Source organism: Cajanus cajan, chromosome 7 (assembly GCF_000230855.2).
Source record: "Cajanus cajan strain Asha chromosome 7, NIPB_CcT2T_4, whole genome shotgun sequence".
NCBI lineage: Eukaryota > Viridiplantae > Streptophyta > Magnoliopsida > Fabales > Fabaceae > Cajanus > Cajanus cajan.
The window spans coordinates 40847807-40855303 of NC_138523.1; positions in this window are offsets into that span (position 1 = coordinate 40847807).

Below are 7497 nucleotides of genomic sequence, written 5' to 3' on the forward strand. Positions count from 1 at the left end.
CAATTTCCATTGACAATATTACCAAATTCAGTGTTTGAAATGCTTTGTACCTTGGGTCTTTTTGTGACACCCTTACTACCCCAACACATATATTGTAATAATGAAAACTTAATAATATTTTTTTTTTCAATTTGGGTAAAAAGGTTTCACATGAGAATCTTCAAAATTATTCTTCAAAATTATTCTTCAATAATCACAATAATAAAAATGAAACGCAAGAGTTTACAAATTGTTTTCAAAAATAATATTTACAATTCCAAATCCATATAAAAATCTATGTCCTAAAGAAAATCCTCTGCCCCGATATCACAATATCAGAGCATACCCACAACTCAACCGTTGGCATTCTAGATGCCACTCGTAGCCGGATCTTCCTCACCTAAAATATCCACAAATCGCACGGTGAGAAAAGAAAATATCTATATATATAGCACATAAGAAAACACAACATATTATCTCATTATAACTTAATATTCATAAATATTTCAACATATCGTATTTCAATCATGCATCGTCATCACGTCATAATTCTCAATCACCCAAATCATCACAAATCTTGCACTGCACACTATGCCAAGGTCACGCTACCCATTTAACAATCTCAGGCCGTGCTCACCCCTGATATAACACTGTGCCAAGGTCACGTTATCCCTATCCCAGGGCCGTGCTCACCTCTGACATGTTAACCAAGGTCACAATACTCACATAACAATCTCGGGTCGTGCCCACCCTTGGTCATAGGTGTGAAGAACCACAATCACATCTCATTCACATTCCACACAACATCTCATAATTCAATTCCATACGCACATCTCAAGCAATTCACATCTAAGTCATCAATTTTTATCAAGTAATATAGCAATAATATTCATAAATTAATATAATAATCAATTTTAATACAATCTTAACATAAACGATAAAATTCCCAATTATTCCAAAACCTAACTCACAAACACTTTTCTACAGTTTCGTTCTTCCTCTCAGGTCATCATTCTTACAAATTAAATATGTATTTCTAATCCTCAACACATACAGAATCTAATGGGATCAATAATTTCTCAAACAGAAATATTCTAATTTTTCCAAAACTTAGCTTACAGGCACTTTTCTATAATTTCATTCTCTCTCCCAGATCATCATTCTTACAAATTATTGGCATATTTATAATCCTCATCACGTACAGAATCTAATGGGATCATCCATTCCTCAAACAGAAATCATCTAACTTTTCACAACCTAACTTACAGGCACTTTTCTATAATTTCATTTTCTCTCCCAGAGCATCATTTTTACCAATTAATCATATATCCATGTTCCTAAATACATACATAATCAAATAAGACCAATAATTCTTCAAACAGAAATAATTATAAAATTAGGGTTCTTCCTCTACCCAATTTCCTCATGTAACTCTAAATATAAATAATTTCCTTTTCCTCCGTACCTGGATATGAAGAAGCTGAATCTAGATATGTAGAAGTTGAATCTACACTAGATCTGGTTGATCTCCCTCGCTGGGTTCCCCTCGGTCTGAAGCAGAAAGTAGAGGAAAGAAGAGAGAGAGCAGAAGAAAAGAAATCAGAAATGAGAGGTGTGCCTTTTGAGAGTGGAAAACAACTCTATATATAGGCATTCTGCGCCGGAACGACCCGTTCCGGACCCTTAAACCATGGCTAAAAATCACATCCAAAATGGCCCGTTCCAAAACCATAACGACCCGTTCTGGTGTGCATTAATTACACCCAACAACCATAATTTTGGGAACGCCCCGTTCCAAGCCCGTTCCCATTTAGGGTTAATGGCATATTTAATAGTTCGGAACGACCCGTTCCATCTTGAGAACGGCCCGTTCTGGGCTATTACCTCACATACAATTTGGTAGTTTGGAACGGCCCGTTCCAATTCCGGAACAGCCCGTTCCAAGCTACTAAATCACATACCTTTTGGTAGTTTGGAACGGCCCGTTCCAATTCCGGAACAGCCCGTTCCAAGCTACTAAATCACCCCTATCACCTTTATAAAATACCAAAATACCCTCAATTAAAATAAATAAATAAAAAGTGAAATAAAAACTCGGTGTTACACTTTTTCCTTCCACGATTCACAACCGTGAACTATAATCATTGACAGTTTGTGTTTAACAGTATGGAACCAGAACGGCCCGTTCTGGTTTCACTTTTAGTGTGTTAATTTTGCACCTGAAACAGGTCGTTCCGGATGCAAAATTAACACACCAAGAGAGCACCCATAACGACCCGTTCTGGTTTTAGAACGGGCCGTTCTGGTTCCAGGTGTTTTCAAAAAAATTGGCATTCACGTGACATCCACCTATGCATCTACGTGGCATCCACGTGCATGCCACGTGGCCAGCAGTTAACTCCATTTAAATAATTTAAACAGAAGTCCCACATTGAAACCAATTAATTTATTAGGGACCAAATTGAGACCAAAAATAAAACTGGGATTAAATTGAAACAAACAATTATTATAAGGGACCAAAATAGTTTTTAGCCTTATCAAAATGACTCACTTACTATTTAAGGTAAGAAATCGGTTGGGGGGAACCGATTTCTCACCCTCTCTTCTTATACAATATATAGATCCTGTATGAGAAATCGGTTGTTAAGAAACCAATTTCTCAACAGGCTTACCTTTTTTTTTCCGTTTTCGTTTTCGTTTTTTGTTTTTTTGTTTTTTATTTTATTTTTATTTTTGATTTTCTTTTTTCAGATTTCTAATTTTCTTATTTTTTGTATTTTAATTTTCAATTTTCAATTTTTTTAATTTTTTAGCATTTTTAAATAAAATAATTTAGTTAAGTTTTTAGAATAAAAATAAATAATGAAATAATTATTAATTAAATAAATAATGAAATAAATATTAATTAATTTTTTTTAATTTTTTTCCAAATTTGTTATTTATTTTGTATTTCAATTTATAAAATTTAGATTTTGAAAAAAATTATAATGAAATTTAAAATAATTTATTTACTTTTTTTTGTTTTTTTATTTTATTGACTTTTTTTTGTTTTTTTTTTTCAGATTTGTTAATTTTTTTATTTTTCAGTTTTTAATATTCAGATTTCTTAAAAAAATTATAATGAATTTTAAAAAAAATTATTTAGTTTTTGTTTTTATTTTAGATTATAAAAATCTATTTAAAATAAATTTTAAAGAATAAAATTTAATAAATTAATTTTAAATAGAATTTTTTAAAATGAAAATATTATGATAAATCACAACTTTAAATAAAAACAACATTAATTGAGATGAACAACTTGAAATAAAAACAAAATACAATAACAAAATAGGAGATCGAATAAAAAAGAACAACAACATAATTACAATCCAGGAAATTACAATCCAACTTTAATGATGTATATGTCCACCCGTTCCACACCTCAGAGGTTGTCGGTTCCTTGTTGCGTTTCGACGACCAATGTGTGGTTGTTGTGGTTCAACTTGGTTCTCGTCATGTTCTATATTAACAGTATCGGTGACTGGATTTGACAAACCACTTCCACCGACCTTAGAGTGATAAGACGAAAATGAAGGGAAATTCATGCTTTGCATGTAATTATATGCACTTTGTGGGGTGTGTACGTCGACGCCGAAAAGATTGCTCATGAAGTCCCCTGTTGGAGTTGTTGTTGATGGTGGGGTGTTCATGAATTGTTCATGGTGCGTATGAAATGATGGATAAGACTGGGGATGTTGTTCCACACTATAAGGTGGGTGATTATCTCCAGCCATTGGGAATGTTGTTGCAGTTACTGTTGGGAGTTGCATACTAGAAGTGGATGCATGAGATGAAGAATATTGGCTACAAAGAAATAATTTAGAATTAGCACGAAACCATTGTAAATACTCAGGAGTGTGTTGGAGAGGCCCCTGAAATGGTTCCCCAAAAATAACATGTTTGCGTCTGTCTTTCCAAATGGAAATCCAGTCTACATGTTGTTCAGCCTAATTGGTGTTGCTATGTCCTCTCATGTCTACTTCGTGCATTTTATCAGGATTATGAGCTTCATTGGGGATTGATTGCCATAAGCCAAATTGCAATTGGACTCTATCAGTTTGATGCCAGACTACAACTGCAAATGAAGTTAAAGCAGTACAAGTAGTCCATATTCTAGAATTCTTATAAGCACGTGTTGGTAGTGAGGACTGAAATTTCCTATATGGCATCCATATAAACTGAAAAAGAAAAAGGTTTAAGGTATGGATCAATTGAGTATAAGAGAGTATGTTTGAGAGAAGTTTACATTGTATTACCTCGTTTTGGTTCATGTTGTCATATCTTAATCTGTAGTCAAGTAAGTCTCAATGGAGCGTGCCTGTAAATCTTAACCCTCTTCTTGACCACCTAAAACATTTGTACATTGATGTAATTTTAGGTAAAAAATTTTAGTTGTTCGATGAATTAAAGTGGTATAAAAAATAATTCATACCTCGATGCTAGCGAAAATGTAATATCTCGTTGGACTGTTGGTTGGATGAACGACATGCGATACCAAGCCCAAGATTGTAGAAGTAAAGAACATCCACCCATTTTCTTTGACGATGGATAGATTGCCCTACACATTTCTCTGTACAAATGTGCCAAACAAGCTGAACCCTAACTATATCGTCCTGCACGTTCCAAGTCAGCTAACAGTGGTAAATACATTAAGTGAATTCTGTTACCTGACTTGTCTGGCATAATGACACCACCAATCAACCCTAAGATATATGCCCTACAATGTTGGTTCAATTGTTGTTCAGTGGGTTGATCTGGTAGTGCAATTGTATGGTCTCTTAACCATTTTAGTTTTATGCTTGAGCCAATTAGAGCTTCCCCTTTTGAATGTACAAAGCCTAACAACTCGTAACACAGTTCATCCCAGTCAAAGAAAGTTGGTCCTGTGACTGGTTTGCCATCGATCCTTAAACCCAATTGTAGTGCCACATCTTCTAAAGTGACCGTGCACTCACCAACTGGGAGGTGAAAAGTATGTGTCTCAGGTCTCCACCTCTCCACCAAAGACGTTATCAAACAATCATCGATTTTAAAATGTCTTATTTTCGCAACCTCGCCAAAGCCAGCAACCTCCAACAAATGCTCAATTCTTAGGTCAGGTGTAGGCATGGAATGATAGTAAGATTGAATCACTTGATCACTTGTTGTCTCGAAAATGGTAGAATTGAAATGTTAGTAATGAATAATATTAGTTGTAAACATTATGCAATGTATAATAACTTACCATAAGATGAGTTTCATTTGACCTATGGAGGTGTTGTTTCCACAACATAGTTGAATATGAAGAAGACATTCTTGAAAAACAATAGCAACGAAATTCAATAGTGCAATAGCTGAAGAGAATTGATCTTTTGTTGTGTGTTTAGGGTTGGATCGTATGTAGTGTATATATAGTGCAAAAAATCAATGCTTTATTCAATTTCATTAATTGCTTTGTCCTAGAACGTCAGAAAAATCAATGCTTTGTGCAGAGCATCAATGCTTTGTCCCAGAGCGTCAGAGTCATCAATGCTTTGTGTAGAGTCATCAATGTTTTGTCTCAGAGCGTCAGAAAAATCAATGCTTTGTGCAGAACATCAATGCTTTGTCCCAAAGCGTCAGAGTCATCAATGCTTTGTGTAGAGTCATCACTGCTTTGTCCCAGAGCATTAGAGTCATCAATGATTTATGCAGAGTCATCAATGCTTTGTCCCAGAGCGTCAGAAAAATCAATGCTTTGTGTAGAGTCATCAATGTTTTTTTTTTAAATTCATTATAATTTTTTAAAAAAATTTGAATATTAAAAACTGAAAAAGAAAAAAATTAACAAATATGAAAAACAAACACAAAAAAAAGTCAATAAAATAAAAAACAAAAAAAAAGGTAAATAATTTTTTTAAAATTTCATTATAATTTTTTTTAAAATCTAAATTTTATAAACTGAAAAACAAAATAAATAACAAATCTGGAAAAAAAATAAAAAAAAAAGTAATTAATATTTATTTCATTATTTATTTAATTAATAATTATTTCATTATTTATTTTTATTATAAAAACTTAACTAAATTATTTTATTTAAAAATACTAAAAAAATTTAAAAAACTAAAAATTTAAAATTAAAATACGAAAAAATAAGAAAATTAGAAATCTAAAAAAAATCAAAAAAAAAATGAAAAACAAAAAACGAAAACGAAAAAATAAATAAAAATAAGTAAGCCTGTTGAGAAATCGGTTTCTTAACAACCGATTTCTCATACATGATCTATATATTGTATAAGAAGAGAGGGTGAGAAATTGGTTCCCCCCAATCGATTTCTTACCTTAAATAGTAAGTGGGTCATTTTGATAAATAAAATGGGGGTGAGGCTATTTAGAGAAATAAAAAAAATGATATATTAAAAAAAAAGTCTCAGTTAACCTGATTTAATATTAACATTACACATTACGTGTACATAAAATGTAAAATTAAGAAAAGATCTAATTACTATTATCGTATGGAAAATATGTGGATAAAATTAACAAGGTTAAAACCCTTATTTGGTCCCTGATAACATTTTTTTTTGTTGCAATTTAGTCTCACTTTAATTTTTTGTCTCAATTTGGTCCCCAATAATTTAAATTATTGCAATTTGGGACTTCCGTCCAAATGATTTAAACGGAGTTAACTGTTGGTCACGTGGATGCCACGTAGATGCATAGGTGGACGCCAAAGTGCATGAATACACCTGAACCAGAACAGACCGTTCTGCTTGCACGTGGTATGTGTTAATTTTGCAACCGGAACGGACTGTTCCAAATGCAAATTTCACACACCATGAGTGCATCAGAACGGGCCGTTCTGAAACCAGAACGGGCCGTTCTGGTTTTAGAACGGCTCGTTCCAGAAAGCCAACTTCATGCATGCATTGACCAAAATGCCGCAATGTGATTCAAAAATTGAAAATAAAAATTCATAACATATCATAAATTCAAAATCAGAAACATGGTTCAGAAACTGAAAACAAAAATTCAGAACATAACATATACTAAAAAAGTTTAACGAAATTACTAAGAAAGGAAATCATCTAGGTAACGCTGAAGGGAAACCCTAAACCACAAAAATTCAGGTTGTACCTCCTCAAGAACATATTGTTATTGTTGGGGTAAATCGTCAATGACTTTAAGGGAAAACACCGTTTTGTTTTATCCTTGACTGTATAGTATCAATTTGGTAATAAGTGGTTCACTCCAGTTTGACTAATAATGAAATAAAATCTACTACCATTGTCTTTAGTGATACACTACATTGTCCTTAATGATACACTGTACAGCCCAACTGTTTAGCAATTGAAGTTATCAATTTTCATTGATAATATTACCAAATCCATTGTTTGAAATGCTTTGTACCTTGGGTCTTTTTTCTTTCACGATTCACAATCGTAAACTATAATCAGTGACCATTCGTGTTTGGTATTCTGGAACCAGAACGGTCCGTTTTTGTTGCACTCTTAGTATGTTAAT